General features: G+C 38.8%; 1 long non-coding RNA gene across 3 annotated transcripts in view; it reads right to left on the reverse strand.

The window, feature by feature from the left end:
- Positions 1-976: 976 nt before the first annotated feature.
- Positions 977-16,705, reverse strand: part of LOC118164059 — a 39,518-nt gene continuing 23,789 nt past the window's right edge. For 2 of the 3 annotated variants that reach the window (XR_004749317.1, XR_004749319.1), the window contains one exon: positions 977-4,587. This is a non-coding gene — a long non-coding RNA (uncharacterized LOC118164059). Of the gene's footprint in view, positions 4,588-13,162; positions 13,297-16,705 lie in introns of those variants that run through there. The other variant, XR_004749318.1, reaches the window with a different exon arrangement.

The following is a 16,705-nucleotide window of genomic DNA, read 5'->3' on the forward strand; positions in this document are numbered from 1 at the left end:
CCCCTGCAGCCGGTGGAGAGGCCCCTGGTGGAGCAGGCTGTCCCCCTGCAGCCCATGGGTCGCACATGGAGCAGATCTCCACGCTGCAGCCCGTGGAGGAGCCCCTGGTGGAGCAGGTGGATGTGGCCTGGAGGAGGCTGTGGCCCATGGAGAGTGCCCGCAGGAACCGGCTCAGGCCCTGGGCCGGAGCTGCAGCCTGTGGAGAGGAGCCCATGCAGGAGCAGGGGGTCTGGGGGGAGCTGCCGCCCGTGGGGGACCCGTGCTGGAGAAGTTTGCTCCTGGGGGGATGGACCCCATGGTACGGAGCCTTGTGGGAGCAGTTCTTGAAGAGCTGCTGCCTGTGGGCAACCCCTGCAGGCGGGAAGGACGGCATCCCGTGGGAGGGACCCCACATGTGGATCAGGGGCAGAGAGTGACCGTGAAGGAGCAGTGGAGATGAAGTGTTAGGGACTGACTGAAACTCCTGTTTCCCATACTTTCACATACTTTTCACAGCTTAGGGGGGAGGAGATGGAAGAATTGGGGCTTCAGTTGAGCCTTGGAAAAAAGGGGGCAGTGATGGAAAGGTGTTTTTTGTTTAATCTCACATGTTACTCTGGTATTAATTGGTAATAAATTAAATCAGACTTCCCCAAGCTGAGTCTGTTTTGCCTGTGACAGTAATTGGTGAGAAATCTCCTTGTCCTTATCTTGATCTGTGAGCTTTTTTTTCATCATATTTTCTCCCCTGTCGTGCTGAGGAGAGTTAATAAAGAGTGTGTCTTGGTGGGCAACAGGCAGCCAGCCAAAGTTTAATTTTGAAGAGATACTGAGCAATTAAAATAACAGAACAAAAATTAGTATTTGGCTATATTTATGGCAAAAATATTTTGTACTCTCCACCTGATAGCAAAGTTTGTTTATAACAATATTATCAAATACTATCAAATGTTGCCATTATAGATCTTTGATAAGAATAATCAATTTTAAAAATGACTCAAGCACAGTACTTTTATTTAAAGCATTCAGTCCAAGTGTGAACAACTTCAAAACCTGTAAATCACAGTTTTTACTTATGACTATTACAGCTGTACAATAATTTTTAGATCCCCTCTTATACCTACATAATTTGTAGGTCCAATCATATAGGACAGTAATTACCAAACATCTCAATCAATATTGATGCTATTTACAGAATCCTTAATTTAAATATGAAGAAACAATCAGGTCCTCTGATCTTAGAATTCTAATGTTGCATTAACAAACTTACCAATCAGAAGCGACAGTCCATATTTTACAACTGGTGTATTTGACCACGTTTAACTAGTGTGTTCACTTTCTTTCATTAAATAAGGTTATATATGGTCATACGTATATGTATATGTCAGTGTGATCATTATAGCATCCATTGAATGCTCCAACCTTCACCAAAACATGAAAAGTGGGACTAGAAGGGACTTGAGCAATTCACCTGACAAGATCATCTGCTCCCATATTATCCCTCAGAGATGCTTCCTTATCATCAGTGATGGAGATGTCCCAGCTGCTCAGATATTCTTTCACAGATTCAAGGTATGGAGGAAGGGGGAAAGACAGAAACAGCCAAGGGATGGAAGGGAATGGAACAGCAGAGGTTTGCCTATGGTCTGTGGACATGCAAAGTGTTGTGTAGGAGGGAGAGGGAATAGGAGATGAGAGGAACATAACTTCAGAAAGAGGAATTAGGCAAAAGTGAGGCTTCAGAACTAACAGTATAGGACCTATTTATGTGTTAGCAACACTTAGAGTCACCACAATGTCAAAAACGGTGGAAATGAAAAGATGATGGACAAAATAATTTATGATGGTAACAGAAATTATTTTTTATGCTCTTGTTATTAGAGTTTTCACTAAGATGATTCAAAGGGAAATGCAAACATAAGACCAACATAAGACCTTGTATTTATAGTTTAGTTCAATTTTTCTAATGTTCGTGGACAATTTGTATGGACTTCAAATAAGACTCATATCAAATCCTTCAGGACAATGTCTGCTTGAGAGTAACTTGGGGTTTTACACAGGTATTTGAAAGCTGTAACGAGCACTCTAAACTCAGGCATGCTAATCTGGAAGGTAAAGTGTCATTTCCTTCTTCCCCTTCTGTAAGTCTGCATGTGCACCCTTCTCTTACATAGCATTTGGTCACCTTCTGATCTTGCTATGGGATCTGTATATGTGGGGAGAGTACAATACTGAAATTAATTTCGTTATGCAGAAGTGAAGGGAAGAAAATTATTCTAAGTAATTTTCTAATTATATGTTTAATTACAAGAATTTGAGTTTCATTCATAATTCAAGAGTATAAATATGATAGTCCACCTGATGGTGAATCAACTGTGTGCACCAGCTAATAGTGGTTCTGCACTTCAGCAGAATGTACTGTAGGACTGAAGGACACAAAATAAGGACCTATTTATAGACACTAGTTTAGACAGTAGGATATAGGCCTAAAGGCCATGTGATCAGATGCTGTATTACTCCAAGATAATTGGAAGGGGATTAGATAGCTGCACACACTCCTCCATGGACCTAGATAAAAGATCATGCAAATGTTGCTCAGGCAGGTCTGAGAGGGCTCAGTGCTCCTGGCATTCCCTTGAGCCTGTGATGAAAAAGCATTGGCAGATGTTTGAGAAGAGCTCCAAACCTGGCTTACATAATGCTGACAATGAAGAAACTGTGGCTAATTTCTATCCTTTGTCATCTCTCACCAAGTTTTATTATATACTTATCAGAGGCTGTGAATTTTCAGGAATAGTTTAACGTGACAAGGGAGGAGGTGAGGGAGGGGAGTCAAAGAATCTTAACATACAAAAATATTTTAACTTCCAGGGCTTGATGATCCACTGACTTTGTAGGGTACTACTGAAGTCAAAGATTAATTTATGCCTATTGGAAGTATATAAAGTGTTAGGAGCATACTTGCCTTAGGGCAACAAATAGACTTCACAAACCAAACTAATAAGAAAATAGAGAAGCTTTGGAAACCTTGGGGAGATTTTAGCATCTCAATGATCCTGACAGCTAACAGGTATTTCCCTTTAAGTTTTCAGCTTGTCCCCAGGATATTTAGGCATGGATCACCAGTTCAAGGACTAGTGCTTATATTTCCACCTCCCAATGCAAGTCTCATTTGTACAGCTGCTGCTTTGGGAAACATTCAATAATCCTTCATTCTGAAAAGTTGTAAGCACTAATGGAAGCCAAGAAGTCCTTTTTGGACATGCACTGCCTCTTTGCTTTGGCTTCCACACATTTGATATGCACATGCAAGACAGAAAAACCTTTGTAGTGGAGTTTGTCATGTTCTGAGTGAGAAAGCACGGAAATAACTGGATGCAGTGTTAATGCATCTTAATTCCCAAGACAAAACACTGACAGGACAGATGCATTCAAAAGAATGAAAGCAGACAAATCTGGAACTGAAGCAGAGCCTAACATATGGAATTAGATAAACCTGACTGTAGAAAAGAAGGATGTGGAATTTTGCCAGTAGTCAGCTGAAACTGGCTCAGTTTACAGCCTTGAGATGTATATCCCTTCTCCTTGCCAAGCTTTTCTTTCCATTTGATTACTTCTACTTCCAGTCCCGAAGGCCAATCAAATTCCAAAAGGCTCTTCTTTTTGGGGGGGAGTTGCCCACCTATTAACAGGATGATCTGGAAACCTTATTAGAACTGTACTTTAACTTGGCATACACTCATAGTCCAAACACAGCCTAGACTAAAACCTTGAAGTCAGTAGAAAAGCTCCTCATGCCTGAAGCCCAGGCCTATAATGCATTTAGAAGTCCCATGCTTGCATACAGCTTTAATGGTATATTTGGTCAAGGAAACATAATGTGACTTCAGTCAGGCTCCAGCTAGGATGAAGCATGCTGTAGGGATCATGAAGAAATGAAAAGCCAAATTTCTGAGTGTTTTTCCAAGCCAAACAAAGCCGCTGAACTTTCTGGGGTCTTCTTGGCACTTCTAGTGCTACTGGGAATTTGAATGCTGCCTGTCCAAGGATAATCGACTCCCTCTGTGTGCTATTGTGATTCTCCAAAAAAGCAGCATTTTTCTCAAACTTTCCAGGCATAGTCACATTATTACCAGAGGCTGGACAGAGCAGGAAATGGAATGGGAAGTTGTATGAGATCTCAGTTAATGGCCATGAAAAGAAAACATGCCCCTGGATCGCCCCAACAGGTGATGACCCAGTTACATTAATAATCCAGTATAGGATTTTATTCTCCTTATTTACACATGGTACTCCCATTTAGACTTGTTTGAGTGATTTAGCTTCAGCAGGAAAGAGGAGATTTAAATCTCAGTTTTCTTCTGTGCCTGTTTCAAGAAATAAATTAACTGTACTGTACATAAGCAAAAGAACTCCAGGCTACGGAATCTGACTACACTGAAAATAAAAGCAGCAGTGGCATTGTAGCAGGGAATTACAAACAGAAGTCACTCGTCACTTTTAAACTTTATACTTCAGCAGGAAAGGTCATGATTCAAGTTCTTAAGTGGAAAGTTTTGCTTGGTTTAGTTTTGACATTTCAGTGAGTTCACCACCACTGGTACACTCCTGAAGAAAAAAAAAAAAAAAAAAAAAAAAAAAAAAAGGATTATCTCAGGTATTTTTCCAACTATTATTCCAGTCAGTATATGTCATTATTTTGAGTTTGAATACTATATCAGCTCTTTTTTTGTTGTTCGTTTGTTTTGTTTTTTGTTTGTTTTTTTTAAATCTCAGTATCAAGCGTATCAAGCAATTCATTAAAAATCTTATTAATTTTAGGAGTCTCGGATTCCCCTTTTCTCTGCTGTGACCTGAATGAGCCAATTCATAGCAACTAGTCTGACCATTTTCACTCTGTCCAGATCATATGTTTGGATGTCTTGGTAAAACTACTTTGGAGAAGAATAAAAAGACAATTTCCTTACCAGTAACGGATGCTAATTAAATGTTGCTAATAAATTTCTGCAAAGAATTATTATTAAGTCAACAAAGGAAAAGTTTCATTGCTGCTTTTGAGTAACAAATGTTCTGAATATTTTTCAGTCTACAGAAATTCAAACAGTACTTCACCACAGACACAAACATTTATTATTAGGCTGCAAAAATTCTCCAAGCTTTCTTAGCTTTCTGGATTTCCTTTTCATGCAAATGTAAAGAGAGCGAAAACAGTAAAATTAAATCTTTAATAACTGCACAAGATAAGGAATTTTTTATGTACCTATGGGCATTCAAAGTAAACACCATTATTATTATTATGGCATTGCAACAGATTGAGTGCTAGATAATTGCTTCCCCTCTAACTGATTTATTTATTTATTTATTTATTTAGCAGAGAGCAAGGGGTGTAGATGGGAAGATGCTGATGTAAAATTAGTAACATCCATATGATAAAAGAACTCCCCAAAGGCAACAGCTGTTTAAAGAAGTGAAAACATTGCCATCCAAGCAAAGAATGTTTTTTTCTACCTGAATCTGTCACAAACAATGACTCTAAAAAAAATCACATGCAGTTGCCAACAAATGCCAGGAACACACTAAAGGCTGCAGCGGTGTATATGCACCGAGTATTACTAATCACAACCCTCAGTCCTGTCAATGTTGTAAAAGTTGGTGTTATATAAACTCTATAAGACTCTTATATAAACTATATAAGACTCTGATTGCCACAAACCTGCATCACCTGGACTCCAGCCTGTGTGGAGCCAGAACTGAAGCCTGAGTGGGTAAAAAAAAAAAAAACTGTGAGGGGAAAAAAATAATAAAAAAAAATAATCAGGAATTCATCATTTATAAACAAGAGATACTACAAACTCTATATTCATTTGTGGCCAAAAGGTAGGGCACAGGGTGCTGAACATGAGACTCCTCCAATCTGCACAGATACTGAGTGAGAAGCAGGGAGTCAGCTTAAAGGTAAAGGCAGGTAAATGAGTGAATGAAAGATAGAAGCTACCCAAAGCCCTTGCAAGGGGGAAGAAAGCCCAGAAGCAGGTGGCTGAAATCAATAACTAACAGGAACAACAAGGGCTGGTCTGCTAGCTCTCCAGGCCAGCATCAAACCCAGCCCTGAGGAATTCACCCAACCAAGCAGGATCATTCTGGGAGCACCGTATCCATTACATGGCAAATAAATTCTAGCTGAGAACTACTCAGACACAGATTTATACTTTAAGTTTTAGCTACTCTTAAATAAAATAAAATAAAATTATCAGACTTTAGGTCTTGCTGAAGCAAGTTTCTTTCTCCCCCTTCATCTTCTCTAGAATTTCTTCTGATTTCTTCTGGACAAATTTATTTAGTATGCTGTTTTAACCTATGTATGTCTCCAATAAGGAAAGCAGGGGATATATAAGCATCACAGAGAGTTTATGGGCCAAAATGTGGCTTGGTGTACATCAGCTAATGTGGGTGCTTGCGATGCTGTTGTCAGATTTTGGGAAATTCAGCTCATAAATGCAGTCCTTTTAGGAAACAAGCAGAGGAACATATCAGGGATCTGGGGAAACACCAAGAATACTAACCTGATAAAATTGAAGCCTCATATTTAGGTTTATATTCACTAAACAGTGATGTCTCTGGATCAGGGACTTAATTCTATAGAAATAAGATGTTCTCAATGCCTATCAAAAGTGTCAGCATGCCCATAACCTGACTTTTCATCCTGCTTGTATTTATGCCAGCATAATCTTCACTGATGCACTAGCAAAGAGGGACATAGCTTATTTATCATCTCTGCCAGGTCCCAGTTCAAACAAGCACTGTTTTTGAGTATTCAGGTAATACAGCAAAAATCATATTACTGCCAGGACCAAGCAAAGGCCATCCTGGGTTGAGAAGTCAGTGCCTATACCAGGCACAGGATGCTGGGAGAGTACAGCAGTCTCTGAGACTCTGATTGCCACAAACCTGCATCACCTGGACTCCAGCCTGTGTGGAGCCAGAACTGAAGCCTGAGTGGGTAAAAAAAAAAAAAAAAAAACGGGGGGGGGGGGGGGATTTCTGCGGGGAGGTGGGGGGGGGAGGAGGGGGTTGTTCACATTAGTGTGTCAGGGTGTCAGATGAAAGAATTTCTGTAAAGGCTGGTAAAGTCATGGAAAAAAATAGATTGGAAGAGACCTCTGGAGGTCACCTAGTCCAACTTCCTGCTCAAAGCAGGGCTATCTTCAAAGTTAGATCAGGTTGTTTGCACACTAACATCAGAGAGGGAGTAGCTGTCCAGCCTTTGTACTCCAAAATAACAAAAATAGCAGGCAATAGTTAACATATTCAGCTAAAATGCATAATTGAATCTTAGGTTCATATTTCTTTACTTTTTAATTTTAAGACTGGCTCACAAAGTAGGAGAGAAGTCCACCCTGTGACACACAGCATGTTGTCTATAGCTTCATCCTTGGTTTCTGCAAGTTTTATTCTAGCAGTGCAGGTAATGAATGTAGTGAGAGGAAAATTGGGAACTGGAACCTGCAACCCAGAGCTGATTTTACCATAGTTCACTGAATGGTCCTAGCAGTCCACTGCAGCTAGAAATAAGCCCTATCCAAAACACAAAATGCCTCAATTACCCAAGCATCAGCTTGAAGTTCTACCCATCACTTCTCCTGTACTTTAAACATTTTCCCTGTCTATAATGCAGTAATTTGCTAGCTTACCCTTCACAAACTTACTTCTGCCTTCTTGAATACTATAGCAAGGTATTGGTAATTAAAACCTACATAATATATCTCCTCAAAATGAGTAATGAACATTGAATGATATTGCTAATGAAAATTATAAAGGATTGGGTTGAAACTTCATGCCTGCAGCAAAGGTAGGGCACGAAACACTCTACCCTGGGAGTGACGTTGTGACTCAGATGTACAGTTCTCTCCTCAGTTCTTCCTTGCTTCTAGCACATAATTGTTCACTCCTGAGCTACTCCAGTTGTAAAATTGGACCCACCCTATAATGGCTCATCTACTGTTTATATAACCCTATGCTTTTTCTGTGGTTTCCAGATATGTTGCAAAGACAGAGGAGAGGAAAGTAAAACCGAGGGCTTCACTCATTTCTATATCTGCCTTGAGCAATAGCCTGGGAGTTAACTAGATGAGAGCTGGACATACATTTTTTCAGCTGAGGCAAATTAAGAGGAGGAAGAAATATTGTTTAACTACATATTTAATAAGGCAGACAGAAAAAAAAAAAAAAAAAAAAAAAAAAAAGACAAACTGAGCTTCAGAGTACAGGCAAATGAATACAGAAGAACCATGCAGTTGAAGAGTCAGAAAATATAAAGCTGTAGGAGACACTATGAAATTACTGAGTTAAATAAATAAATACATAAAACAAAAACACAGCATTGAGCATTTTAAGTGATTTATAGGAAAAAAAAAAAAAGTCATAGTAACTTACAGAAGGGAAATGACACTTGAAGGTGATTTCAGGAACAATGCAAGATTTTCAAGCATGTCAGAAAAAAAAAAGTCTATCTTCAATTATTTCACCTGACTTTCAAATTCATGATTCTATCTTTAAAAGGAGGAATAGGAAAGTCTATAAAGGCCATTTTCTGTGCCATATTCAATTGAACCTTTTCCTCACCCCAAATCCACTTCTCCCACTGCAAATTAATTTGACAGGTTTCTGGCAGGGCTTCAGCAATTTTGCCTTTCTCTGGAATTAGAAAAAATGCTAATTTTGGCAGTTTGCTGCAAGTGCAAGTTTTTTAGCCTGGCTGAAATTCCAAGGCTATTTGAGATAATATCAAATCAAAGAACAAAGGGGCACCTGTCATGAGCCCCGAGTGAAGGAAAGACATAGTGCTTGAGGAATTAAAACGAGATTTCTTGACATCAAATGTCTAACGCCATAGGCGGAGTGCCGTAGGAACAACTGGGGCTGCAAGCTCTAGATCAGAGTGAAGGGGAGGAGGGAAGAGGGAGGGAAACTTGGTACATTTCTTTCAAACTGCTTCCAATGAAAGGGTGGGGATGTCCTTAGATAAGCTTCCTGATCCACTTCCACCGAGTCACTAGGAACAATGGGGCGGCAGAGCCTTTTGCAGGCAATGGGACGCGTACATCCGACTGCACCCCTTCCTCTTGGATGAGGTTATGGCTGGGCTCATCCGGACACGGGACCGCGTGCTTGCAGGGTACCGTGTCCAGAGCTGGCAGCAGCTAGGGCATGCACAGAGCATGGGCACAACGTAACACCCTCACCCTCAAATGGCAGCAGTGGGAAAACAAACGAGCAAAAATCAGCAGTGTGACACAGACAGCTTTCCCCACCCTCTGCTGAGTCTTACAGTTTTTTAATACCAGTCTGCAGTCCTGCCTGGAATCTTTTCAGGTTATTCCAAACTACAAACTGCTCTAATTCATATAAACAGGTTTATACTGAAAGTCAGGCCAAATCAGGACTTTTGTGTATATAATTTTTTTTATACTTTATATGTATATTATATACTTTATATATATTTATGTACTTTATATATGCATACATGTGTGTGTATATATACATATATATATATAAATATTCCTGTCACAAAAGTTAGATCTATAGATCTATAGGGTCCAAGACTACAAGGGGAGGCTGCTAATGTTTCATCCTCTACGGGGCCACCTAGGATTTACATGGGCACACATTGCACTTGTGGTCACTACCTCAGCACAGCACAGCAAGCACAGGTTGTTTCAAGTTAGCTCGGATATTTGTGACCCCAACACAAATTACAAAGCAGGAGGAAAAAATCCTGCAAGCTAGAGAGGTGTTTATCCTACTTCAAGCTCTGTTTCTGCAGCAAAATTGTCTTGGTAGGACAGTTTTAACCCTTGCTGGTAAATAGAATGGATATGTTCAGATATAACTGCAATAATAGTCTGAGACTTACCTACTAAGCTGCATAAATAACAGAATAAAAACAAAAAGCTCACAATTTTCTGCATAACAAAAATCTCCTGCATATTCTGTAGCTAATGTTTCTTAAGGATGCTTATACATGCTGAGAAAGTTATTACTGTTTCTGTCATTGATTTAAACTAGAATATTTTTAAATAGAAATTGTGAGGAGAAAGACCTTACAATTGCCTTTTCTTCCATTAACTGCTGCTGCTTCTCCAAAGTGCCAGTAATATATGTAGGCTAAATTCTAATCTAAAGCAAAATGTCACACTAAGCCAAATTTAAACTGACCATTTCTCCAAATGCTTGATATACCAGGGCTTTTCATTAACAGCCAGCTATTTCACAGGTTGGTCAAATAAAAACAAAATAAGGTATTTATTCTGCCATTAGGATTCCACATGCATCCATCAGACAAAAACAAAAACAAACAAACAACAAAAAAAAATTAACAAAAACCCTCACCATCTCTAAACACATATACACACAGAATCCTTAAGTTTCCTTTAGAATTTCGTATTTCAGATAACATTCTTAGATGGAGGCCTTTTTCTCCCATCAAACTCATGGTTATGTTGTGGAGATTTCTTGCTGCACAAGGAAAGAGAGAATTAGGGAAGTATGACTACATTCTTTTCCTGTTCTTATATACTTCCCTCTCAGTCTCCTAGACCTGATCACAGTCAAGGGAACTGAACCACGGAACTGATTTGGGTGGACCCAAGTTCATTCTTTTGCTAGGTAACAGCAGTAGCTCTAAGGGAACTACAACTGCCCTTATAGTACATAAGAATTATATCTAAGTTCCTTCTACTTCAAAGTTTATTTCAGTTCATAATCACCTTAAAACCCCTGATTCCCACAGTTCCAGAATCTTCTTGGTCTCAGCATGATTTTGGTCTTTGGTTTCAGGCTGTCACAGTCGTCTTTCTGTGGCCTTACCCAAACGCAAAGTCTTACATAGAGGATTACATGTTCATATGACCCAACACTTATATATCTATAGTGATTTTAGATAATACCATGCTTGTAAGAGATATAATCCTCATGTTTTGGGACACATGCCAGGGATTTACTGCCTCATGTTAGAAAGAAACTTTCCTTTGGGCAAGTTACAATAGAGTTGTCCCTTTGCAGGGATTTTGACACTTCCTTCCAAAGCACCAGGAATTAACATCAGAAAGGAAATACTGCAAAATCCTGCTTTTCCAAGGATTAAAAGATAAGCTTGCCAAATGTCTCAAGAGACTGAAATAGAAGATAAAATCCTGCTATATAAAATGGGATGTAATTTTAAGACAGGCAATGCAAAGTCAATACTGCTTTTGCAAAACTGCCAGGCAATTGTGATCTTCAGACTTGCTCGGAAAGGAGCACTAACTCACCTCAGGCAGACAAGCCTAAGGAGATATTGTAGGAATGTCTGTCCATTACTGAGGTTAACTGAATGTTAGTGCTGATATTATTTCTATAAAAAAGGAAAACAATGCCATCCTACCTGTAAAAGCAGTCATCTATCTCACCTTAACAAGCTATGTGGAGGCCCTGTGGAAGTCTTTAATGTAATTTCAATTGTGAAGCAAGTTGGAGATGCTCAGCTGAGAATTGAGTTTCTATTATATAGCAAATCACATGTTGGAGATGCTCAACTGAGAATTGAGTTTCTATTATATAGCAAATTATCAAAGTATGTAGTTATTATCAAAGTATGAAAAGATTCATGTTACAAATCATGAAGTTATGGAGTGGTGAACTAGAATATAAACTGCTGCAGAAATACAAAAGAAATCTTTAGTTTGACAAAGGCTATAGGGCAAGTTTATGACCGTGATTGAATCTACTAGGAAACAGAGTTAACAGAAGTTTGGAAATAATACTTTAGAGTATTTGGGGATTTGGAGATCCCTTTTCAAATAAATTTATGAACATTCCAGTAGCAGCTGTAAATTCCAAATGACCAAACCCACATCCATTAGAACAGGAGATCTCCTTATTAGTAGGTATATAAGATATTTAAAACGTTTCAAAAAAGAAAAAAAAAGAAAAAAAAAAAGAAAAAAAAAAAACAGTGGCAGAAATAAAGCCCTCACAGACAATTCTGTCTAGTATTGTGCTGTCAAAACAGAATAATATCATAATATGGATCCTTGAACAAAAGCAAAGTTTGTTTCTGAGAAGCCCTGTCCACCTGGAGAGAATAATGAGAACACAGCCTACCCCAATTTTAGATGTGAACAGCACCCCTGAGAGAGCTCAGGAACCAATGGCTTGGAATGGAGTTAAGGGTCTATTGATTTTACTATGTAAACCTGTTTCCAAATTCTGTAACCTGTTGTTTGACCTTTATCTTTCTAGAAGAAACCAAGATATTTAACCTTTAGCCTTAATTTGCAATAAGCATGAAGCAACAGCCATAGACTACTCTGTCCTAGGGGAAGAGCAGAAGGAACTAGTTTTTTGGTGGTGGTGGTGGTGGTGGTGGTGGTGTTTTTTTTAGTTTGCTCCATTTTCTTGCTGCCAAATTCTTAACAGTGGGAATTTATTGCCATACTACAAGGCTGTACTGGGGACTGGTTATACAAAATGTCACAGTCATGGAACATAACCCTTTCCACCAAGACATAACTTTTCCGTGTGAATGAAAATAGCTTATCAAGCCTCCTCATCTAACTTGAGCTCTTGTCTTGGCTTCTAATCACATAAGGCAGGGATCTGACATTAAGTCTCCCTGGTCTCAAGGAAGTACTCTAACCACTAGGCTATTGTGGACTAGCTAATTTTGGAAAGAAACCTCATGTTAAAGCAAAGAAATAATCTTAATAAACATTTGTCAAAACAAACTGCCACAAAAGGTTTCAGTTTCAACTCATAAGCATTTTTGAATGAAAACACACTTTGTGAAAATATCCTAGCCAGCTCTAGTTGCTTTTCACAGCATAGGTAGAGACTATAATGGGACTGAAAGCATTTCTGCGGAAAAATTACGTATAGACAGATGGATGAGCTGTGACCCAGATTCTCTCTACACCAGTGGAAACCCAAAATAACCCTTTGGAGTACAGAAAGATAAAAATGACTGGTACTTCAGCTGTAACAGAACTAGCAGTTAAGAGTCACAGGCTGGGATTTCTGTACTTCACTATTACTTATGCATGTTTCTTACAAACTCTGGAGGAAACATACCTTCCTACACTACACACAAACTCATTGCAGAGGGCAAGGGAGGTAAAAATGCTGATGGCAGGAGTGACATACTTACCTTACTGATAATCAGCTCTGCCTCCCAATAGCATTTATATACAAAAGAGATATTTAAAATATATGTATGTATTTCTTTTTCCACTGAAGAGTCATTGATAACTTGAACGTAGACAGCTAGCCCCCAGCTTTATAGGTATGTTGGTTTAATTTAAGAAAATCAGTGATGGCAAACTGCTATTTATAGAACCTGATGGTCAGACCAGAAAAATTTGTTCCAACATGTGGCAGACATGTTGGCATTATCACTGACATTCAGCCAGCCTGCTGTGAAGCTCAGCACTGGAAAGATGGATTTAACTTTACGAGTAAGAGGAAAGTCTGTATGTTTCTCATACGTATCAACTCTGCTTCTGCTCAGTGCACTGTGAAAAGCATTACCTAGATTGATAGTAGATTCTTCTATTTTAATAGTCATATATCTCTATGTGATTTGGCAGCTTTTGACAATATTACACGTTCTTTGACTAACTGAGAAAACAAACACCTCTTGCCAAAAAAAAAAAACAAAAAAACTCCATTACCTCCATTAACCAACCACACAAAAAGCAAGCACCAAAATATGAAACACATGCACACAAATTCTACTCTATTAGCTACTTAATTTAGACTAAGAAAGACCACAAAAACAATGAAGAACTATCCCTTTTTCATACTCCCAACTCCCTGTCAATCTGTCCAAATTATGTTTTTTGCAGCTGAAAAAATATAAAGGATAAAGAGCACAATTGTGCTGTTTTATCCAAGATACCCTAAAATCTGTTTCTTGCTCCAATGCTTAGCAGTATAATACCTACTTTCCACATATTGGTCCTGCCAGGCCCAGCCGAACAAGCAAATTTATATCATGCCAAGTAGATCAAACTCCTCTTAGAGTATTTCCCAAGGGAAGGACAATCACCTCTTTTGTTTGTTATGCTAAGGCTCTAGCTTCAGTTTCTGTCTCTGTTTTAGGCATAATTCTCTAAACACCAAGCTATCATAGAAGGCTTCATGTTTGTTCAAGAAGAATATGGAAGCTGGTCGAGAGGTCAGCTTCTCTCAGAATCTCCTTCTGAAGTTCTTTCACCCCAGGCTGAATAGCCATATATTAACTTCAGCAAAAGAGACTAGGGAGTAATAAAGTGGACTCTAAAATTACCTTGTTATAGCAGCTATAGTAGAACGCTGTGGTTTTGCTCTATACTGGACCCTATAAAACATACAAATGCTGGGAAGGTAATTCAGTTCCAAATTCTGGGGGGCAGGTTGTCTGCACATGGATGGGTTTCTAAACTTCCCTTACAATTAACAATGCGTTGTGAGAAATTTCACTCACACTAAAGCAGACATCTATCCTGGTCGGCTGAAAAGCCCTTTAAACTGTGCTGTCTATAATACAATCTGAGACAGTAAGCTGATCTCTAGAAAGCCACTGCATCCTGTTCTGTACATCCAGCATTTCAGATGACTGTTCTACTTTTTGCTCACCTTATAGTTAATGAGAAGTTGGCATCTCTAGCTCTTCCTTGTGTGTTCATAGAGACTAGTTTAGTATGTATCGTCAGATAACACCTACCCAAATAGGTCAGGAAGCAAAATAAGCTACAGACACCCTACTTTGTGGATCTTGAGGTTTCAGCTGCAGTTAACCTTAAAGGTGTGAGAATCTGGGGGGAAATGAGAAACAGGTTAAAATTCTTTGAGAGGACTTGAGACTACATCTGCTGCAGTTTGAACTGCTAGGCAGAAGAGAGAAGAGGAACAGAGAGGTCATTTGGCTAGACTGTATAACACAGGGAGTTGACTTTGCTCAGCCTGAAGAAGAGAAGGATTCATGGAGACTTTATAGCAACCTTCCAGTACTTAAAGAGGGCCTACAGGAAAGCTGGGGAGGGACTATTTGTCAGGGAGTATAGTGATAAGACAGGGGGGTATGACTTTAAACTAAAAAAGGGCAGATTTAGATTAGATATAAGGAAGAAATTCTTCGTGATGGAGGTGACAAGGCACTGGAGCAGGTTGCCTAGAGAAATTGTGGATGCCCCATCCCTTAAACCTCTGGTTTAAGGCCAGGTTGGATGGGTCTTTTGAGGTCTAGTGGAAGGTGTCCCTGCCCACAGCACGGTAAGTGGAATTTGATGGTCTTGAATGTCCCTTCCAACCCAAACCATTCTATAATTCTGTGATTTTCTTAACCTCCTTCACAGGTTCAGATTTTATAACTACTTATGTCAATCACCCAAAACACATCTATCTACCCCATTGCATCTTATACTGTCATATATTCTTTCTTTAATCTATGTTGCCATGTAAATACCATCACTTTATTATCATCATGGAGGTGCCTCTGTTCTCATAAAGATTTACTACCCAGGCTAGGTCTCCACAAGTGCTGTTAAACTGTTCTTTTGTAAAACCTTTAATCTTTTCTTTTGTGTTGAGATGTATGCTTCATACTGGAACCTATGTAACTGTAATCACTACATGTTAAGTATATACCCTTTTATAGATATGTGGAACAGTAGAGATGAGAGATGATGAATGAGAAATAAGATTACTGTCTTCACAATGTTTCCTAATAATACCAGTCAAAGGGATATTTTCTGCTCAGCTTCACCTTCAAGCTTTCTGGACTTTCAACAGAAAATACTAAATCTATACCGCTTATCACTAACACTTTCAAACTCCTTTAATTCTCTTTGTAGAGGTGGACAGAATAAATCACTGCCACATTAAAGCTACTGAAAAAGCTCCAACTGACATCACTTGGAGCCCATACCTAAGGCCATTTGGCAATCTTACTAAAATGTAAAGCCCAATAACGGTATTGAAAATTTCATCCACACAAACTCAGCATAGTAACAGACCAGTTAAAAACAATCTAGTGCAAAATTACTCACTTTGGCTGTCTGAACATCAATCAGGGACACATCAAAATGGTTTTAGAAAGCTACCCAGGAGAACACCTGCAATCTGTGGGAAGATGGAACACCTGCTCCACTGTGATTACGGAGAAAGGAAGTCAGCATCTTTTGGTGTAAAACAACCCTTTCTTCAGAACAAAAGTAAAGTAGAAAGACAGAAGTTATTTGTGTGGAACTAGCATCAGCATAAAGAGAGAAGAAGTGTGCTTGGGACCATTTGTTCTAATAAAAATAAAAATAAAAGAACCCCCACAAAAACAACCTTGAAATGGAATCTTCTACCATGATTTCAATAGACATTTTGTAAAAGTAGACTTCAAGCATAAAAGGGATTTAAACATACAAAAATTTACTCCTTATTTTTACTGTTGATCCTCTGAAAAGCCTTTGTGTGTATGTGTGTTTGTTTTTCTAATAATTCACATAGGAAAAGATTTTTCATATTTATACAAATCTAAAATTACACACATTTGATCCAGACTTGGTGGACAGTGATTGTTTGTTCAAAGAAAGAACAAAGTTAAGGAACATTATGTCACAGGAAAGGAAGACAAAAATTATAACAAGATATTTCTTCTTTTCTTTTCTTTTCTTTTCTTTTCTTTTCTTTTCTTTTCTTTTCTTTTCTTTTCTTTTCT

Source organism: Oxyura jamaicensis, chromosome 3, assembly GCF_011077185.1.
Source record: "Oxyura jamaicensis isolate SHBP4307 breed ruddy duck chromosome 3, BPBGC_Ojam_1.0, whole genome shotgun sequence".
Lineage (NCBI taxonomy): Eukaryota > Metazoa > Chordata > Aves > Anseriformes > Anatidae > Oxyura > Oxyura jamaicensis.